At 35.2% G+C, this 22,474-nt stretch overlaps 3 protein-coding genes across 4 annotated transcripts in view; 2 read left to right on the top strand and 1 right to left on the bottom strand.

Moving 5' to 3' along the window:
• The window catches only part of LOC134843608 (TBC1 domain family member 30-like), a 551,730-nt gene extending 532,233 nt beyond the window's left edge, over nucleotides 1-19,497 (bottom strand). Inside the window, exon 1 of the mRNA XM_063859765.1 lies at nucleotides 19,488-19,497. The gene's annotated coding sequence lies outside the window, so the exon portion shown is untranslated. The remainder of the gene's footprint in view (nucleotides 1-19,487) is intronic.
• Nucleotides 1-22,474, top strand: part of LOC134843610 (exocyst complex component 3-like) — a 401,375-nt gene that overhangs the window by 72,632 nt on the left and 306,269 nt on the right. The gene's annotated exons all lie outside the window — the stretch shown is intronic.
• The window catches only part of LOC134843607 (BOS complex subunit NOMO1-like), a 363,708-nt gene that overhangs the window by 72,630 nt on the left and 268,604 nt on the right, over nucleotides 1-22,474 (top strand). The window contains exon 1 of one of the 2 annotated variants that reach the window (XM_063859763.1): nucleotides 13,790-13,799. The exons of the other annotated variant lie outside the window; for it this stretch is intronic. The gene's annotated coding sequence lies outside the window, so the exon portion shown is untranslated. Of the gene's footprint in view, nucleotides 1-13,789; nucleotides 13,800-22,474 lie in introns of those variants that run through there. 2 annotated transcript variants of the gene reach the window in all.

A 22,474-nucleotide genomic window follows, 5' to 3' on the forward strand; every position in this document is an offset into this window, starting at 1 on the left:
CGCCATACCCATGGGGAAAAAAACCCCAAAAAATGGGTTTTCTTGGTGCATTTTTTAAATCTGAAACCACTGTTCTCTACTTATTTTTGAGATAGTTTCAGCAAAAAGAATGCATGCTAGGCATATTCTGCATTATTTGCTCTGGAACTGTTATATTCTTGTTCTCAAAGCACAAAAAGTTCCGACCACATTCATTGAAAATCTACAAAAAGAGATTTTTTCTTTCTCATTACGCTAGAGTCGTTTTTGTGCGTGGTTTGATGAGAGAACTAAAGAAAAAAAAGAAGATTTCAAAAAAATTTCCAGACTCTTTTTTCTTATGTGCGCACAACAATTTTAAATTTTTTGAGAAAATTTTTATGGTCGAGGAAGCGCTAATTAAAGTTTCCAACATTAAATTTCGCTTAGTGTAGAAGAATTTTTTTTAGCCTAAAGTGGCTCATCTGGTATAACGAACGTTACTCGCTCGCTTTATTCGCTCGAAATTGAACTAAAACTCGAAAAAATTTAAACCTGTTTTTCAGTACTGGGAAAATTTATTGAAATTTTTTTTTGTTGTTCGAGTGACGACTGAAATGGTTTTAATGGTAAATCACTAGTCCATTCCGATGATTATTTGCGGTATCTGATTTAGCGTGGAAAACAAAAAAAGGAAAATAAACTAAAACACCCAAATACAGAGTTATCTCCCATTTTCAATGACCGGAACAAAAAATGTTCAATTCATAAAATGTGATAGAACCAGAATACGTTTGTTTTACCATCACCAAAAATTGCTCAATTTTTTTTGAAAACATGGTAATTCAACTTTTATTTTGGAATCTGTTGAGTTTTAGCTGCACGCTCAGCAATTGAGCGGCTCGAAGGGTGATGAATACTTGTGTCTGAAAGTGGCCTTCGCATTGATCATGTCAGTCATGACCGGAGGGGTTATGATGGGATCACTGTTCGTGGGTGGGAACATTACAGTCTATGAGTCAGCAGTCCTTGCTGGTAGCTTCACTGTCGTGTCTTTCTGCCTCCTCCTCGTCTCGAGGTTTGCACAGCAAAAATTTAGAAGAAAAAATGTAAGCACTGCCAAAATTTTGAAATGTCTGTGGCCTTGAGCAAGTAAGTTGTTCAAAAAACGGAGCAGTTACGAGCACCCATATCATTTACATTTGATGAATGAAAAAGATATTGCTTGCAAATTTGTATTGACTCTTACTGATGGAGCTGTAGTAATTTAAATCCGTTTTAACTCCCTGAAAAACCAAAACAAAGACTGGAATAAATGAATTTAAATCGATTTAAAATTGATTTGGATCAATTTTTGCAGCTGGGCATTAAGATCAATTTAAATCGATCCAAATCAATCATTATCTTTTTTTATTTAATCTTCGTATTTTTTTTTCACAGTGAAATTGATCTAAATTTATTCAACATACTTTTTTCATACTAAAATTGATCCTAATCTATTTTTGTTAATGCGGGATAGCTCAGTTGGTCATTACGGGGTGGGGGAGAGGGATTGCTCAATTGATCCGATTTTTGTTTCTCGACTTTGTCTTGACAATCACCGTTTTTTAATTTCGATTCCAAGTTTAAATTAAAACTGCCCATTCTGTTTGACGCTCAACAAATTTTTTTGGTGTTTCAGCGCCTAAAAACATTAAAGTCTAATTAGTGTAAGAGGCACTGTGCTTATGACCAATTGAAATCAATAAGTATTAAGTTGAGATAAATAATCACAGCAGAGCAGATACTGCAGATGATTACCATTTACCTACCAAATTAAATATCGTAATTCCTAGCGTTCACGAAAATTTTTGTTAGTTTGCTCAAATTTGAAACCTTTTTGTTCGTTTTAAATCTTTTCCGTTTTGCGACAAAAATTTTTTTTGAAGTACGATCATCTTAACTGGATGGTTAGTGGTACACGATTTGTCTCTCTGCCCGAGAAATTTTATTTGAATTTCGAAATGATCTTATTATGTTGCCAATTTCATGAATCTAGCGCAGATGAAACCGACAGCTGACTTATCGGAAAATTGCGCTACTTTTTTGTCTATAAGGTCTAAGTTGCTCTAGTTCACCAATATTGTAAAAAAATTGGACTCAACTATAAGCAGGGGCGGTTTTAAGGGGCGGACTTCGACCCCCCCCCCTCAGGGATTCGACCCCCTGCCTACTCAAATGGTCTCCCCTTTGAACTATTTTGAGATATTCATTTTTGGCTGACGGACCCTGAAGTTTTTCTAGAGGCGCCTTTTGCGCCAATATATACTAATTTTTTGGTAAAATTTTTCCAAAAAGTGCCTAAAAACGCCTTTATGGGCTGTTTTTCAAAATTTTGCCTGCGGCACAGAAATTTTGGTTAAAACAGGGACTTTTTAGTGCTTTGGGAGAGCTCAGAAAATCAATTTGGTTGACCTAAAAAAAAGTCGACAAAATTTCGAAATTTTTTTGAAAATTCGCACCCCTAAAATCCTAGATCCGCTCCTGACTATAACTATATAATTACTTCGCGTTTTCTGATGTTTTTTTGGTTGATAATAAAAAATATTTGCATGTTGTTTTTTGTCAATTTTTATCGCAGGAAAACGAGGGCTGTGTATGCAGTGATGTTGCCTAGTCTATTTGCGACTAGAGGTCAAACAGTCATCATGTCGCTCGCTTTTTCCTTCATCTTCAGCAACCACATTCAAGCCATCCTCTCTAACATGGAACAAGTAAGTAATTTGATCCGATTTTGCGAATAATATAAATTTGAGTTAGTTTTAGTACGATCAAGTTGACAGTTTTTCAAAAACTTACAACTCTTTTCAAAAAAATTTAGTTCTCGAAAGCTTTGTATATAGCATTTTTGCAGCTGAATTATTTGTGTTCAGCTGAATAAAAAACCCATTGTTTCATTAAGCCCAAGTATGTTTGTATGACTGCTTGGAGTTCCGCAATTGTTTTTAGAAAAGGCTTTTCTATGTTTTTGAAAAGTGCGATGACGGAATTTAGAGGTAAATATTCTTTTTGAAATCTACAAAATCGATTTTCAGGTTTCTTTTTCTCACTGTCACTCAAAATTATCTTCATCTGCTCAATAAGCAGGAAAATGCACAAAAAATTTGCCAGGGATGAAAAAATTTGAAGCAACTTTTTTATATTACAAATTAACAAGCCTAATAGCAACTGGTAATCATTTTTCACTGATATTTTTGACAATCAATTTTTATAATCAATTTCCGGATAATCATGATTGCAAATAACTGGTGTCCTACAATTTAATGACATAAATTGCTTAGAACCCGAGAAAATAGAGAAAATTGACGAGTTGTGTCTGTACTTCGGCTCTACTTATATAAAAAGCTTGGTGCCAAACCGTGAAGTTTCATTCCCACCATCCCTTTGGAACCAGCGAGATGCGGCCGTGATGGGGATTGCTCGAACAACAAATGCTGTCGAGGGATGGCATTTCGGGATTCAATCCTATTTCAGTGGAGCCCACCCAAATATGTGGAAAGTGGTGGGTAGCCTGCAAAAAGACGCTTCCGTACAAAAACTCAACTTTTTTGATGCATCGAGTGGCCATAAGTTCACAAAAAAGAAAAAGTATCGAGTATTAAATGAAAGAGTACAAAATATAATGTCCGTTTACGAAGACAAAACTGATCTGTACTTTTTCAGAGCGTTATCTAGTTTGTGCTAAACCATTGTAAGTTTTATTTCATTTTTGTTTATTCTTTCGTATTATTGAAATTCAAATTTTAATCCTTCTGAAATTTATGTCAGCTTTTTTTGAAAAGACGTTTCCTTGCAGACTCCCGGAAACGTAACTAAACGCAAGAACATGACTCGTGCCTTAGCAATTTATTCCCAGGACAATCGCCCTTATTTTCGGGATGCTAGGTTGGGACTAGGGGCTGGCAAACCCTTTAGCTTTGCGTTTATGTGCCAACAGTTCAAAAAAAGCTGACAAAGCGATCAGGTCATAAGTTTAAGTTCGAGAATGATTCTAAAAATAATGACTTTAAGGCTTTTGGCATTGGTTAAACCTTTTTTTAATTTCTATACCGGCTGAAAATGTCTAGAAAATCAGGCCATATTAGTCAAAGGACCTCTAATTATTTGCGGGCTTTTGAAGTTCATTGAACTATTGCTTGTTTTTGGTTCATTTTGGAATGATTCATTGAAAATATTGGCAAGGCCATTTCATTTTGGTTTGAAACGTTTCATTGAAATCATTTGCAAGGTCATTTCTATTCAAAACTTACGCGAATTAAGTAGCGCAAATTTGTCTGGCTTTAAATGGCAAAAATTTCTCTCGTTTAATTCTTTGATGGTTACCGAAATCCCCTTTGAAGTAAGTTTTCTTTTCATTTGGATTAAAACGGTGTTAAGTCATAGAAATTGTTTTAAAATGTAGCGATGTTATATTGCTAAGGCAACAAAAAGTAGGGAGTGAAATTGTAGGGTGTTAAGTTGTTTAGAGTTAAAAAGGGGGGAACCAAATAACTAATGCAAGTAAACTAAACTAATTTAAAAAAAAACGAGTTCTTGGAGAAATAATTATAACTTGCAGGTGGGCAAATCGATGGCCTGTCATTCCGAGTTGGCCTACAACCAGTCTCTTCAAGTGCTGGAAATGTACACCTCCCCCTTGGCTGGACTGGAGGAAAAACTGCAGCACTCAATAGCCAAACTGGAGGGGCTGAAACAGGTGTATGATGAGCCAGTGAACACCGTGGTTAAAATCATCAATGACACTGCGAACAAAGTGGAACAGATTAGGAGAGAACTGCAGACATACGAAGAGGTGAGAAGGGCAGTCTTAAATCCCCCTCCTCTTAGAAAACCCCGCTTAAGGTATTTCTTATGAACACCTTCTCCCTCTTAAAAACACCCCTCTTAACCCCTCCCCCCCCCAAATAAAACCCCTCTTAAAACCCCTTTTAACGCCCATAAAAAAACTCTCTTTAAACCCCTCCTAAGAACCTCTCTTAAGTCTCCCCTCCTAAGTAGAACCTCTCTTAAAACCCATCTGAAAACCCCCTCTTGAACGCCCTTCTAAGTTAGCCAAAAAAACCTCAAGTCAGTGTTCTCCCAACTCAGTGAAACAATATAAAAAGTTGTGAATCAAACTTTTTCTAAGTGCTTTTAAACTGTCGATGAAAAAATTTAACGCAAATTCTAAACCCCTCGAAATGGGAAGAATTTATTATTTACCCACAATCGACCTGATAATTTTATAGTTCCAAAAAGTCAAGCAAGTCATGGAATATGAAAATGAAATGGCAGGCATTTATACGATGATCTGCAAATTTTCACAATTTAAGATCTGAGCTTTTCAGCGTGTTTCGTTTTCCAAAAAGAACAAACTGTTCTTCTAGCAGCCGATTCTTTGAAGATTCAAGTTTGATTGCGTTTTACAAAAAAATTGGGGGGAAAAGTTATTGTAAAGGTTACCTAAAATATCACTCGAAACTCCATTTTTTATAAATTATGATCCGCTTCGTGTTGAGAAAAATTTTTTTTTTGGGGGGATCGCTTATTTTAATTTTTAGTAAAAAAAAAATTAGACAACGTTAGTAACCCTAGCAATGATATAAATCTTTAGAATTAACTTGTTTGTAAGTTTAAAACACCTAAAACTTTAAAACAAGGCCTGTTAGAAACAAGATTTTCAGGGCGCAAACTCTTTGTCAATTTGGTAGAAAAAAAGGAATAATGAGGCTGAAATGGGCTGAAATGAAAAAAAAACTACCAAGTTGGTGCTATTTTTTGAAAAAAAGTTATCTTTTGCATTATTATTATTATTATACATGTAGAAGGTTGTATAGATCTCCAGGTTGTTGTTTTTTCATTTTAAACAAAGCTTCTCTATCCTATGGTCTTTCAGAGTTGCACGGGAAAATCGAAAGCATACGAGGAGCAATGCAAACTCATAGGTGAGGATATGGAACACTTCTGCGGCTCGATACAAAAACACATTGATGAAGCAAAAAACGACATAACTAGGATCACTGACGGAGATAGCTTCAATAACGAGGGTAAGTAATATTTTCTACTTTTTAAGGCCTCTTTCTGTTTGTATGGACTCTTTCTGATTGAATGCCCCCTTTTCTGTTTTTATGACCTATTTTGTGCTCATATATAGACTTTTTCTGTTTGCAAGGCCCCTTTTTTGTTTCCATAACCCATTTCTGTTTGTTTGTCCCCTTTTCAGTTTCTATGGCTTCTTCTCTGTTTTTACCGCCTTTCTGTTTGTGAGGTCTCTTTTTTGTTTGTGTGGCCTCTGTTCCGTTTGTATTGCCACTTTTCCATTTGTCTGGCTTGTTTTCTGTTTGTATGGCCTCTTTTCTGGTTGTGAGGCCTCTTTTTTGTTTGAATTGCATTTTTCTATTTAAACAGTCTCTTTTTTGCTTGTTTTTTATTGTACATTCTCTTACTGTTTGAAAGACTCCTTTTCTCAGTGAATGGTCTCTTGTCTGTTTGTATGGCCTCTTTTTTGTTTGTATGGCCTCTTTTTTGTTTGTATGGCCTCTTTTCTGCTAGTATGCCCTCTTTTCACTTACATGCGCGCTCTCTGTTTTTTGTGGCTTCTTTTCAGTTTGCATGACCTCTTTTTTGTTTGTATACACTCTTTCTGATTGAAAGCCCCCTTTTCTGTTTTTGCGGTCTTGTTTCTGCTCGTGTAGACTTTTTTTGTTTGCGTGATCTCTTTTTTGTTCGCATAGCCCCTTTCTGTTTGTTTGTCCCCTTTTCAGTTTCTTTGGCCTCTTCTCTGTTTTGACCGTTTTTTGGTTGTGAGGCCTCTTTTTGTTTGTGTGGCCTCTGTTCCGTTTGTATTACCACTTTTCCATTTGTTTGGCTTATTATCTCTTTGTATTGCCTCTTTTCTGGTTGTGAGGCTTCTTTTTTTTGTTTGTCTGGCCTTTTTTCTGTTTGAATTGCCTTTTTCTGTTTAAACAGTCTCTTTTTTGTTTTTTATTATTGTTCATTTCCTTACTGTTTGAATGACCCCTTTTCTCAGTGAATGGTCTCTTGTCTGTTTGTATGGCCTCTTTTTTGTTTGTATGGCCTGTTTTTTGTTTGTATGGCTTCTTTTCTGCTAGTATGCCCTCTTTTCACTTACATGCCCGCTCTCTGTTTTTTGTGGCTTCTTTTCAGTTTGCATGACCTCTTTTTTGTTTGTATACACTCTTTCTGATTGAAAGCCCCCTTTTCTGTTTTTGCGGTCTTGTTTCTGCTCGTGTAGACTTTTTTTGTTTGCGTGATCTCTTTTTTGTTCGCATAGCCCCTTTCTGTTTGTTTGTCCCCTTTTCAGTTTCTTTGGCCTCTTCTCTGTTTTGACCGTTTTTTGGTTGTGAGGTCTCTTTTTTGTTTGTGTGGCATCTGTTCCGTTTGTTTTACCACTTTTCCGTTTGTTTGGCTTATTATCTCTTTGTATTGCCTCTTTTCTGGTTGTGATGCTTCTTTTTTTTTGTTTGTCTGGCCTTTTTTCTGTTTGAAGTGCCTTTTTCTGTTTAAACAGTCTCTTTTTTGTTTTTCATTATTGTTCATTTTCTTACTGTTTGAATGACCCCTTTTTTCAGTGAATGGCCGCTTGTTTGTTAATATGGCCTCTTTTTTGATTGTATGGTCTCTTTTATTTTTGTCTGGCTTATTTTCTGTTTGTATGGTCTCTTTTTTGGCTCTAAGGTCTTTTTTGTTATTATGGCCTCTGTTCCGTTTGTATGGGCATGTTTACATTTTTCCTGCTTCTTTTCTGTTTGTATGGCCTCTTTTCTGGCTGTGAGGCCTCTTTTTTTGAAAAAAAATTGTTTGGCCTCTTTCCATTTGTATGGCCACTTTTTTTGGTTGTAAATGTTTCTTACTGTATGTTGCCTTTTTTTCAGTCTTTTCAGTTTTTATGGTATCTTTTCTGTTTGAATGGCTTTTTTCTGTTTGTATAGATTCTTTTTCGTTTGTTTTTTCATTGTACATTCTCTAACTGTTTGAATGACACCTTTTCTCAGCGAATTGCCACTTTTTTGTTGTATTGCTTCTTTTTGTTTTGTATAATTTTTTTGTATGGCCTCTTTTCAGTTGGAGTATGAGTTTCAGTAACTCAACAAAACTCGCTTAAAGGAATTTTTTTGAGAATACATGTTTTGTTACAAAACTTCCTAGTTTTTCTAATAAATGTACTAACTCGACGGAAATTGATGGAATATTTAAGCTTAAGATAATTTGTTCTCCTAATCAATTTCAAGTTTTTAACTTGCAAATTTTTTTTTTATCATTAAAGCTTTTGGTGTATCGAGCTCAACAATGAAATTTACTTCTTGGACTTTTGTTTAAAACCAAGTGTGGATTTCTGTCCGAATATGATAATCTCGTATAGTAGTTCAAGGCAAATTCATTGCGACCAAAACTGGCAAATTGAGACTTTCGCGAACATAGTTTGATATTTTCAAATCAAAATTTAGACAAATCAAAATTTGGCTTGTCCAATTTTCTTGTTAGCGAATATATGATGTTTTTTTCATAATGTTCGCTACCCCGCATATTGGTGTGGACATAAATTGCGCATCTCCGTGTGTTGATTTAAACAGCGGACTATTTCACGCCCGCACTGAAAAACTTGATTTTGAAACTATTTCAAATAGAGTTTTACACAGATCGTTCAGGGTATAAAAATCAAATCACCGTTGCCCCTTTAGATACAATGAATGATTTCAAATGGTTTTGGATGAAATTTTACACAATGAAACTGGATTTTTTTTTGCTTAAAATACCGATTTGAATTTACTCAAGTTGATTTTCAAAATGCAGTAATATCTATCTCAAAGTCTCATTGAAATTGATTCAATTTATTTTTTCATTTTATACTGAAACTTGAACAAGTTTTGAACAAAGATAAACCATAACCAGAGACACATCGAGCAAGATTCACTGGAGGAGTTTTTACCATTTTCAAAGAAATAGTTTTTATGTTTTGCAATATAACGGTTCCCAGTAATGAAAAGTAAAAGCATGCACAATTTGTTCAACTTTTTTCCTTATCATTTTTCAGGCGCCATTTTTTTTTAAATCACAAATATTTAAAAACTTCATAAGGAACAATTCTCATTTGGCGCAGAAAATTTTTGTTAGTGAATTTCATAGTTTCTCTTCTTAAACATCAACACAAAGAAAGGCATTGAACAGCTTACACTATTTTTTTCCAATGTTTTTATTGTTTGATATTCAGGAAAAGTTGAAGTTAATCGGGTTATAATCTGTACAAATGGAATCAGGAAAAAAAAGTGGATAAAAAGATGTTTTAATTGATTTAATTTTTTTTTGCTTTTATTAATGATACAAATGGTATGCAAATGAAATCGAACCCTTTAGAAAACTGGATTCAATTCGAATTAATTTTGATTGAACTACTTCTTTCAACTTATATTTTAAGATCAAACTAAGTCAAATGGGTTTCCGTTTTAATTTTTTTTTCTAGGTAAAACATTTGTAAAACATCGGTTGCAATCAATTTTTTGTTAGTACGGAAGGCAACGTTTTTTCTAGGGTAATTTCAGCGAAATTTAGCGCGATGTCAAAGACAGACAAATTAAAATGAATTAGCCAGAGTCGAAAACCGGAAAAAAATCATCTGATATCAAACTTATAATCACCATAAAATTATACAGTGTCGTTTGTCAAATTAATTGACACATTTAAATGGAAAATCTTTTTTTTGCCCATTAGAGTGTCATGTGCCTAAAATCATGGCTCTTTTCCAGAACTCATTCCCCCTTGTTTGCAAGCTTGAAGAACGCGTCTTTTCTGATATACGGTCCGAAATATCCAACAAATTATTTGAAAATCGGCTTCTGGATTTTTTGCATTGATAAATTGTACCAGTCAGATTCGAGAATTAGGATTCAGTTTATAAAATACCAAAACGATCAGTTTCGGTCCGTACAGAGAAAATTCTTTAACGTAGTCATATTGCAAGAAAACAAAAGTTTTTGAAATGTAGGATGGAAAAGAGCGAAAACAACAAAAGGTTAGAGAGCGGACTATCTTTGCTTTTGGATGCGCTTTTTCACAAAAAATAGGAGCCAAAATCAATGAACGTCGGACTTTTTTAAAAAAAACTTATCAAACAGTTGTGATCTGATTTCAGTTAATCAATTAGGTCAATTTTTGTTGCAGGTTTTCTCTGAGCTAGGCGATTTGCGTGCGCGCCGTTGCGGTGCTGTATTTTTGTTCCGACTTTCGATACGAAAGTAACGGAATATTTGTGCTCGGGGTGGGTTTTTTTTTCTTCAGACAAATTTTGACTCATTAACTAGCCATTTTTGACGGAATGAGCAATATCATTCGAAAAGTATTGTTGTTTTAAGCTCAAATTTCAAAAGATATATCACCTGTGATCATTTTTCGTAAAGTTACGGGGGTTTAAAGATCGCCATTTTGGCCAATTTGGTACAATTAACGCGCGATATATTTCGCGCTATTAACGCGTAAGCGGAGAGTTAATCCGTCTTAGAAATCGTTCCAAATTGGTTAAAAGAAGCTTATTTGCCATAATTGGTTTGATAAAAGGAGCAAAATCTATCCTTTTGTATTTTATATGGCGTGTGGGGGGATGATTTTCATTAAAAAAAAATTCAAATTTTAGAATTTTTTTTCATTTTGTTTTATTTCAGTAAATTTTTTAATGTTATTACTGCTCCATAAACCTTAAAAGGTAGTCGGAACAATCAGGGCTTTGCCTTGATACGAGCAGTCTTGTTATATTTGAACTTTAAAACTATTTGCTTAATAAACGTTGTCTTAATGCAATGAATTCTTTCAAATTCCACATCGTAATATCACCCGCTTAGCCTTTATAACACGTATAACATACAAAAAGGATTTTTTGAAAGAAGGGAAATGGAAAAAAGCCAATAGTTAACCTTGTTGTACTGAGCTTAAACTAAAAAAGTTTTTACCTCTGGCCATTGAAAATTACCAATTTGACCAATTTGGGATAATTAAAGGGCGATATGATATGTTTCGTGCTATTAAAACGTAAGCGGAGGTTTAAACTGTCTTAGAAATTGTTCCAAATTGGATTGAGGCATGCTAGTTGGTCTGTTTAATACTTCGCTATAAGCAAAGTATATCACTTCGTACTTTAAGTAGTGTGGGGGGATGGTTTTCAAAAAAAAATTCAAAAAAGCTTCGCTACTCGATAAGTTTAAGCGAACGTTAGCGAACGCTACTCCATAACTTTAAAACGCAGTGGGAACATCCAGGGCTCCTCCTTCATGCGAGCAGTCTTGTTTATAAGCTTTAAAAGATTTTGGTGGCGTTACACCTAGCCCATATTGACAAAAGAAGTATCAGAAACATGTCAAAATAAAAAATCATTATATACTTTTTCTTGAATTTTTAATCTTTCTTATTTAAATACGCTAGGAGAAAATGAAACCATGGATCAAAATTATGTAAAGTTAGATATAGCTCTAACGAAATCTTGGATCAACCGTACAACCCCCAGACCCCCCCCCCCCCGCCCCCACCCTTAAATGACCTACCGTAGAATGCCCTTCCGAAGCTTATAGTAATTCTGAAAAATAATTCTGTATAAAATTTGCATTTCAAAAAACGCGCAAAAAAAAGTTTTTGCGGGATTGCATTTGTATGCTGTTAATTACCTAATGTTTTAATTCAACTTTCTTTGGTAATACGGTTATTTTTGAACGAGTCTAGGCTATACTCAAAGTTTGGAGTTAGTTCATTGATTCAGATTCAGAGTTTCTTTTTATTTCTCCTTTGCAAATTGACTGACTCTCTTTCTGATAGCTTCTTGAAAAGTAATTTAGATAACTTCAATATGCAATCGGAAAATACTCCTACGAATTCCGGTATTCTTTTGTGTAAACAAAAACAATTAACTAGATAAAATCAAATTGCTGTAAAAAAACTGAAACTTTTAAATTTAGAAATTTCCCGACAATTTTCGGAATTTTTCCATATAATTGCTCAATCCACAGGTCAAGACAATGAAAGACATTGAAAAAATTGGGGTTCAAAAAGCAGAAATATTTCCGCCTAGCATTTCCATATTTCCATCCTAGCATTAAAATACTTCCTAAAGTGTTTACCCGTTCCGACATTCTGTTATTTTTTTTCTCTGATTACCACAACAATTGGAATCAGGTTGGCTTAAAACTATGCTTGCAGAATTTATCTACTACGGTAGAGTCATTTTTGCGATGGTGGCCTGAATTATAGTAGTTTAACAGGTAAAAAAATAGGATGACGCAAACAAGACCATTGAAAAAATATCGTCCGATAGTCTCTTATGGATCCCACTAACCCGCCTGCTCGTTCAACTCAACAGTAGATTGATTACCAGGAACTATTCTCGGTGACAGCAACCTGCCAAAAATAGTGATTTAACAATTTCCACACAAAGTTTGCTGATACTAGGACGAGTCAAATCCTAGTAAGTCTATCATCAATTTACTTTTCGTATTTTTTTCAGGTTATGCATTAAATTTCTTTTATTTCAAAACTCCTGTCTAATACTTGGTAAATAAAGAACCATTTTCATTAAACTCACACTCAAAATAAGAAAAAAAAATGAGTCGGTTAAAATTCGACCAACGATTTTTCAAAAATTGCGATGAATGAATCTTTAGTAGTCCAATTGCAATATCTTTCGTTTTGACAATACGCCAATCTGTGTATTTTGTGAATTAAAAAGGGAATCCGAAACAAGCCAAAAACAGAATTGTTGCGGAACCCGCAATATTGCTGTTTTTATTTGATCTTCTTTACTTTTTTGGATTCCACTGGCACATAGCTAAAACACAGTATTGCTCAAATCGCTCCAAACACAGGCAATTCTGCGGAATCCGCAATAAAATTTGTGGAATTCGGAACAGTTTGCGGAAACCACAAACAAATAATAATACAATAAGTGTTTAGTAACCTTGAGCTGTCGTGTAATTAGCAACTGTAAGTTGGATTCCGCAAATTGTAAGCGAAATCCGCTTACATTCGCGAAATCCGGTTACACTTGCAGAATCCGGAAATGCTACTTAAATTCGTTTGTTGCGAATTCTGCAACAGAACCAAGGTGTAGACAAAATAGACGTCACCGTTATTTGTACGCGGAATCCACGGAAATCTTGTAAGTGGAATGCATTTACATTTTGGAACATGTTTAAAGACTCGTCTCTGGAGTCCATAGGAAATATTTTGGCTTTTCAATATTTAAGTTGACAAGCCTTCAAATTGCTTCCAACAAGTTTTTATTGAACATAAACAAAAAATTTTTAAATATTTTATCATTTTAAAACATATACAATATTATATGGCCCAAATGATAATCTTCGTCTAACATCTTAGTATCTCATCAGTTTGAATCATATACAGTTTTGCCATTAAATGGCCCAAATAAAATTAAATTTAACAAATTTGAACTGGTTGAAATTCAAATAATCACTGTCAGCATTAGCTTTTAAATTGATAAACCTCCGGTATTCAAATAAACCTCCAATCCTTAAATTTGCAAAAAATAATTACACTAATTTTTTGGTTGTTTTAACCAATACTCAAACAAAAGCATTCCATGTTCTTCCAAATTAACTTTGACAAACTTTTTCTCAAAAAAGCTTATAATAGCTATAATGCAACTGTCTCAAATCAGGAACAAGCTTTATCCGGAATCACCTAGTTTGTTCTTATCTGAAAACTACATCAGTTCAATTAATAAGATTTTAGATCCCACTGATTTTAGGTTTAACTTCTGCAACGTTTTCATTTCTCCTTCTCCGTTGTAATTTTTACTCTTATTAAATATTTTTGTAAGTATCGTAGATATATTTAATAGAAAAACCTAAATTATTGCATCAAACTCATTTCTTGGCTGAGGTTATCAATTTTAAACTAACTTGGAAAAATCAAACTTGTTTCAACACACAAATAGACAAAGTCAAAACTTCTTAAAAAACATTTTAAACAAAAAATTTAATTGAATTTTTACGTTTCAGCATTATGGCGCGCATCAAGTAGGATAAAATCGATTTTTAACACTGGGACTGGATGCGGGTTATAACTTCTTTCAATATTATAGTATTAAAAAGTGAATTGGATTTGAACACATTTTATCCTATACTGAATTATTAACTTTTAATTCTTTCATTTGGTAAAAAAAATTTCACAATGACAGAAAGAGAAATAAGCGTTTGATTCTATTTTTGTTGTTCGCAATTTTTCTAGGTTTTTTGAACAATAATAGTTTTAACTAGGAAGTATTTAGCTGTCTGGACGATTCTGGCTAAATGGAGGTTGAGTTGCTAGATCTGCTTTAACGGTCAAAGAGCAAATCCATCTGAAAATAAGGATAGTCGGTTACTCTGCACAGATTTTTCCGTTTAAAAACTTAGAAAAAAAATCAAAAAAAATTTCTAATTATTTTTGTTTTTTATTTAATGTTGTGTGATGAAAGGAGCTGTTCTAAAAACTGGGGAGTAGGTATATTTGAAATCCATACTAAATTTGAAAAAATGAGAAACAATTTTTGAAAAAAAAACTACTGGAAAAACAAAAAAATAATTAAAAAAATGTGCAGTTTTTTTGCAGTTTTTGAAAGTTTTGATTCCAAAAAAGCGCTAAAACATTCAAAAAAAAGTTTTTTTCTTTTAAATTAAGCTATTCTAAGCTTTTAATCTAATGAAATAGGACTGATCGCTTGGTTTATTTGCTCGGAATAAGACGAAAAAACAAGCATTTCAATCCGGTTTTTCTCGACACTAGAACTAATTTTGTATTGTAGTTCAAATCATGACTGAAGTGGCTTTAGTATGATATATTACTCAAACCAGCCCGAAAACTTTTTGTGGTACCTGATTTTGTGTTGAAAACAAAAGTAAAAAAAGTAAAACACGGTCGGAACAACAAGGATAGCCGGTTGCTGTGCAAGTAGCACAGGATGATCCGACCATACTCTTTAAAGCACTATATTTTTTTCAAAATAGTGTAATTTTTCTGCGTGGTGCTATAAAAAGATCTGACGCAAACTATAATTTAGGCATATTCGACAGTTATAATAATATTGGCAAAAACTTTATGAAAAAATGTCCAGAAAAACAAAATTAAAAAAAAATTGAAAAGTTTCAAAAGTTTTTAAATTTTGTTTTTTTTTTGCAGAAAATAGTTGAATTTTTTTGAAGTTTTCGATTCCCAAAATGGAGCTAAAGACTGGCTTTACTAACTAAGCATAACTAAGCTGTTCTAAGCCTAATCGCTCGCTTTATTTGCCCAAATTTTAATTAACAATCAAAAATGTAGTGTCAGTTTTTCTCGACACTGCGAAAAAATTTGAAAACTTTCAAATTTCGTTCAAATCACGACTGAAAGGGCTTCAATTTGGTATACCACTCAACCCATTTCAATAATAATTTTTGGTATTTGATTTTGCATGGAAAATAAAAACTGAAAAGAAAAAAATAAAACACACCCGAATAAATAGTTTCTCCCGATTTTTCAAATTGTCGGAACAAAAACTACACAGAAGTGGGGAGCAAAATTAACAAAATAATCAAGTCAAGAAGTTTTTAATATTTTTGATGTTTTGGTTTTCGAGTTTTTTCCTTTTTGCATGTGTGGGGGATAGGGTAAATTTTTTCTTCATTTTCCTATGAATCAAAACGAAGAGTGTTTTTGTCTCTAATTTCTTCTCAATTACAAAATTTTGAATAAAAGTTATCAGAAAGATTTCAATAACGGTCGAATCACGACGAAATCACGTTTGTTGTTATAAAACATGAATCCTGCAGATGCTCTTTGCGGAACGTGCATTTGTGATTGAGTTCGGATTTACCGTAAGCAAAATTTCTTCCCAATTCATGGTCGGAGCGAAAACTGTTGCCTGTTTCAGATTTGTTATCAGACGGGAAAGAGTAAGTTGTGTTCTACAGACTCTAAGGTCAAACTTTTTGCCCTACATGTTTTCATAAACAACTGGATCATTATCTGGAGACACTTCACACACGGCCTTTTAAGCTGGATCAAAAAGCGGGCTTTTACTTTGCGACTTTCAGCGTCTTTTCGTCTTTTCTTTTTAAAATTCCGGCAGATTAAATTGCTCAAGATAGTTACTGAAGTGTACATGCGTCTTTGAGAGGGAAGGTGCTGGAAGTTTTTTTCGCCTTTTTCAAGCACTCCTTAAACGGGGGTGTTTATGGGTGTTGATTACTCTTTAAGTGTTTATGGATGCTGATGGCACCTTAAAACAAAACTTCAGCTGGGTCCGCCAAAAATTGGATTTCTTTGTCAATCATGCATTTCTCCGCATTTGGATGAGGGGCACTTGATGATAATCTCTTAAAACTGTGTTTTCAAAATAGCATATTGTACTTGGCCGTCTCGTGAAAAAGAACTAGGAAAATCACTTGAATTTTGTTATTTTTCAAAACTGGGAATCAACCAATTAGTCATCCTAATCAGTCATCAAACAAACAAAAAGACGTTATTGTTGTACCCAATTATTGGCTCACTCTATCGTAAATGTCTAAAAAGTGAAAACAGTTTCAAAATTTTCTTGAAAACCGTGTGAGTTTAATTAAAAAACTGTTTTTGTTTCAGACAAAAAGACCAAGCAGAGGACTCAAAAGTCAGTGACGACCCCCCGTGAGTGCTAAACCAGAATGGTTTTTTTAAAAAAAAAATATTTTGCTACCCTTCCGGAGTTTCATTTATTTTATTGCTTATAACAGTTTTTATCTGGTCTTGAAAAGTATTTATCACAAAACAATCAGATTTCATGAGTAATCACTAAAAAGTTTTTGTAAATTTTGACTAGTCTTACTAGTTAGACCAAATCTGAATTAGATACAATGGACAAAAAATTCAATTCATAGTCCTCTTGCATTTCCAGTTTTACTAGACAGTTGTATTTTTAGAGAAGCTGATAATAAACGCAAGATCAGTATTAGACTAAATAGTTGCATGAACCTATCCGCCGAAAAAAAAGCGAGTCAAGCAGCCGGCCATGCTTGCTTCGAAACATCTCCATGAGATAGGATAGAAGATAAATCTAATCTAAAGCGTCCACAAACCTTAAAAGAACCATAAACTTAAGACAACATAGATACGAAATTCGGTTTCTTGGTATTATTGACGATTATAATACTTGTTTTTATCAATTAACCCGTATTAATCAATAAAAGTTAATATTTTTCTGTTTTTCTGCTCTTGGACCCATTCTGCTCTTGGACCATTCTGCTTTTTGCTCCGCCTCCGAAATTTAGACAAATACTTTTGTCTCAATATATTTGCCAAAACAAAAGTTTTCACATTTAAAAGTGTTCACATTTAAACAGACAACAGCGCAGAAATAGTCTGCAGTTTTGATTGTGTCTTTTTAACGTGTTGTAAAACACTCCAGAAAAAACATATTGCCTTAAAACATTTGGTTCGAGTTACTAATTGCCTACAAAATACGGTTTTCTTACTTTGAAACCTCCGACAGTTATCATCAAACTTTCTGCAGAATTAAAATATATCCTGATGAATAAATTCGAAACAACAATCCCTGCTTTTCTAGATTATTCAACAGATAGGCGATAGCCTTGTCACACAAATTGTATTTGAAGTTCAATCTTTTTAAAATCTTTTTCTGACTTATTATCTCTCGCTGCCTAGTCAAGCTATTTCCAACTTTTCCTTATATTTGTTTTTATTTTTTTAAACGTCAAAACATACAACATTAGTGTCTTTTTTGTTGTTGTGACGGTAATGTGACATCACTACATGACGTCATGCATTCTTATGCTATATTAGATTACATAATTAACCTTGTTAATGAAATGAAGTTCATACATTTATATTTATTTAACTATGTAAATATTGATGGTAATTAATACCAACCATAGGAGATTTAAACCGAGCTACTAATCAATGGGTAGACTTGAAGAGAATAAAATATAAGAATCATGCTCTAACTTGCGCCGATCGACTAGCGATATTCCAGAAGTTAAGAACCGAATCCTGCGTCCTTAAAAGCAAGATAAGTCTTAACCGCTCGAGACATATAAATTATGGAAACAATCAATAACAATTGATAGCCAGTAGCGCTAATTAATGTTCGAACAGCTTACAACATTATCAATAAACGACGATATAGCTGTCCACAGCCATCCGAAGGGACAATATATCACATGGTGACTGTCGCGGAAGATTCTACTTCTGGATTCACCAAAAGTCATCGGCAATTGCAATCTTCATCACACGAGCTGACAACGACAACCCCACTTTGCTGAAACAGAACAGGGCAACACAACCCGTTTCACCCAGCAACGCTCAGATGTGGAAAGCAGAACAACTTTCAGCGAACAACTGAGACAGACAGGGAGAAAAAGAAGACAGTCTCAACTTCTCAACATCTCCGGGCAGAAAGTTTCTCCAATCTACAGAAGCAGATGTGGATTGTGACCTACAACATCACTACTTCTTGTTCCAGTCAGAAGGCAGGACAGCTGAGCTACTGACAAGGCAGACAAAGAAAGCAAATCTACAGGTTTTTCAACAATCAACAAAAACTGTTAGTTAAAACAAAACTCGAAACTCAAACCTGCAGTAAATTGATATAATTATCATTAAGTTTCCCCACCATAGAAGTGAAGTAACGGAACCTTTAGCACAACCATATAATTGCATCAATAAACCTGATCAGTGATACTGCTAGCCTTCTTTAACAGCTAATTTATATAACAAACTCCCTAGTGTTCCCCCTAAATTGAATAAGTGCTGTATCTTATCATCAAATGTATCACCCTGATATTCATTCGATTGTAATACGATGGCACACGCGCAAGTTTCGGTCGAACCCTATGGAGGAACGGAAAAAGAAGACTTTTCAGAATTCGAGCAACTTTTTCAAGGCTACATCGGAGTAGCAGCGATACCAAACGAACAACAAGCGAACTTCTTGCAACTGCACCTACGAGACAACGCGCTGCGATTCTACCAGACACTAGGACCAGCAACTCGAGCGAACGTTCCCGCGAGTCTCATAGCCCTGAGGGATCACTTTTGCAACCCCCAACTTCAAGAAATCCACGTTTTGAATCTAGAACAACTGCGATTCAACCCGAAAACAGATACCCCAGAGAATTTCTTGGTCAACTTAACGAAAAAAGCGCAGCGAGCGTATCCGACACCAGATTTGCCAGCTGTCGCCCCAATTGATCCTGCAATAATTGGAGCACCTCCAGCAGCAGAAGCAGCACGATTCCACCGAGAAACTGCTCAAAGGCAAGAAAGGATAGATGCTGTACATGACAACCGAAATGAACAAATTAAACGACTGTTCATTAAGGGAATGCCAGGTTGGCTGAGATCGAAGCTGATGGAACAACCACCTGCAACTACAGTTCAGGAACTGTGCAACCTGACCAAGAAGCAAATCACAATTCGTGAGATTTGCCGAAAAGACGAATACCCGGAAGACGGATTTAACGAAATAAACGACAAAGTCTCAGAAAATTTAATAAGCGCTATCACAAAATTGTCCACAAATCAGAAAAAAATGGAGAAGCAGCTTAACGAAATGAGATCACAAATAACTGAGCAGTCGAATAAACAATCGAATCCGCTTCCCGAACAAAATCGGAACGACAACAGTCAGAGTGATCAGTATAGTGGCTATCAGCCAAACCAAAATAATGGGTATGGACAACAACGAGGCAACAGAGGCGGAAGACGTAGAAATAATTGGCAAAATAAATTTGATTTCAACAATACTCAGCCAAAATTTCACAATATGCCACCAGTTGCACAACAGCCATATTCGCAATTGTACACTCAAAATCAGCAGTACCCAAACATGTACCAAAATCAACAGCCAATGGTTCAAATGCATCCATCAACAGTCCCAGAAATATCCGACGCAACAATTTGTCGCAAATCAAATGCCTCAAGCTGAAACGCAAAATCCCAACGGACCTTTTGGACCAATGGTGCGATCATCAGCCAAATTTTGTGACGTTTGTGGAAAATTTAACCACACAGCAAGTCAATGCTGGTGGCGACAGAAACCACAAGGACGCGGACAAAACTTCCCGTTTCCAAACGAGCCAAAAAACTAATAAAGCCACTGAGTCAGCCCCCTAAATCATCGAAATCACCTAAATCATCACCTAACGAACTTTTCCAACCTGATGAGATACTTAGCCTTTACGCAATAATCCCTGCGGAAGGAACAGTACTGACGTACACGAAAATACGTTTCTCATCGGGATTACAACGTAGAGCCCTGGTCGATACAGGAGCCTGCGCAAATGTTATCTCAAAACAGACATTTGAAGACCTAAAAGAAGAAAAATTGCTATTTCGCCCTCTTGAAGTAAATGAACCCAAACTGAAAAGAGTTAGAATGGCAGGAGGACAACAAGTCTCCATTGAAACGGAAGTAACGTTAGAATTCCGATCGGCAGACATGACCTTTATAGAATCATTTCTCGTTCTTCATGCAGCCAATTCAATAATTCTAGGAAATCCTTTCTATAAAAAACATCATGTTCATGTCTGTCCGAAGTATAATCTACTGCATTTCAAAGACATGACCCTTCAAATCAACGAAATAAAACCTCTAAACGAGCCAAGAAGATTCAATAGAGTGAAAAAATTCCCTTTGCTTCTGACAAAACGTCAAACAATAGCCCCGCATCAGACAATTCTTGTAGAATGCCAGCTAGAGAACACATGTCAAGACATGGAAAAAACTACCGGAATCGTGATTCCAGCTCAGGAATTTGAAGAAAACTGTGAAATTGCGTTCACTTCTTCAATAAGCGAAGTGCTGAAAAACAACCTGTTGTATATCACAGCGTTTAACATCACCGATCATCACATTACTTTGCCTTTCAAAACCGAAATTGGGAAATTTTCAATTCTGACTCTGAAAGAAGCACAAAATTTATTCCCCATCGAACCTGAAATGATTGCATTTGCAAAAATGAACCACCCGGACGATATTGAAATGGGCATTAATGAGCTAATTCAACAATCGTGTGATAGTCAGCAGCCCCAAATGAAGCATGAACCTGAGTATGAAAAATTTTGGTTTCCTACGCCTGAAACATGTCAAAACCCTGAATTACTTCCTCAAATCCAACGCGACATTTACGACCAATTTCTTCATTTTCAAGGTCTTGAAAAACTTGAACCGAAAACGAAATGTCAAGATCGATTGACATTTATCAAGAACTTTAAGTGGGAGAATTCAGTGTTGACAGAAGACCAAAAGTCAAAAGTAGAAGATTTGCTTGTTGACTTTTCGGACATCCTTGCCAAACATAGGTTCGATGTTGGGTACAATTCAGACCTCAAAATCAAACTAAAACCGGAACACACGCGACCTCTGTATACACAAGGACCACCTACGCCGATACATTTGCGACACGAATTGACAGTGGAACTTGCCCTTATGCACTATTATGGACTTATAACAACATTGTCACATTCTAAATACAGTAGTCCACTATTTGCACATCGAAAGCCATCTGGTAAATTGCGGATGTTGATTGACCTCAGAAGGATAAACCATTCACTCAAGAATGACTATATCAACAGCAACTTTCCGATCTCAAACATGACCGATGCTTTGAACCACTTCGCAGGAAAGAGCTTGTTTACCAAACTTGATTGCTCACAAGCATACCACTGTGTGCAAATGGCAGATGACCTTTCAGTCCAACTTTTGGCATTTAACTTCGGTTCACGAACTTACGCATACAAATGCCTGGCTCAAGGTCTAAGTAAATCAGTAACAGGATTTAGTTCATTTATCCGACACTACCTTGATCCATGCTTAGCTGCGGACCTATGTACAAAATTCATGGATGACATAGGGAGCGCTGTGTATAACTTCGATGAAATGATACCGACCCTTTCGAAAATATTCGAATGTGTACGGAAGTCAGGACTTAAATTGTCGCCGAACAAATGTGAGATCGGAACACAAAGACTGAAGTTCCTGGGTAACATAATCACACCAGCAGGAGTGTCACCGGAACAAGAGAAAATTTCCACGTTCTTAAAGAAAATTAAAATGCCACAAACGGTTAAACAAGTTAAACGATTAATCGGTTTTGTACAGTTTTTTCGCAACTATATGCCAAGCCTAGGAGAAAAACTGATACCTTTTTATCGACTTCTCAGAAAAGATGTTGCTTTTCAAACAGATGAAGAGCACCATAAAAGTCTTGATGTGCTCAAGTATGATCTGATACAAGCAACAGACAATTCTTGTAGAATGCCAGCTAGAGAACACATGTCAAGACATGGAAAAAACTACCGGAATCGTGATTCCAGCTCAGGAATTTGAAGAAAACTGTGAAATTGCGTTCACTTCTTCAATAAGCGAAGTGCTGAAAAACAACCTGTTGTATATCACAGCGTTTAACATCACCGATCATCACATTACTTTGCCTTTCAAAACCGAAATTGGGAAATTTTCAATTCTGACTCT

The sequence above is a fragment of the Symsagittifera roscoffensis genome, chromosome 4 (assembly GCF_963678635.1).
Source record: "Symsagittifera roscoffensis chromosome 4, txSymRosc1.1, whole genome shotgun sequence".
In the NCBI taxonomy this organism is placed as follows: Eukaryota; Metazoa; Xenacoelomorpha; order Acoela; family Convolutidae; genus Symsagittifera; species Symsagittifera roscoffensis.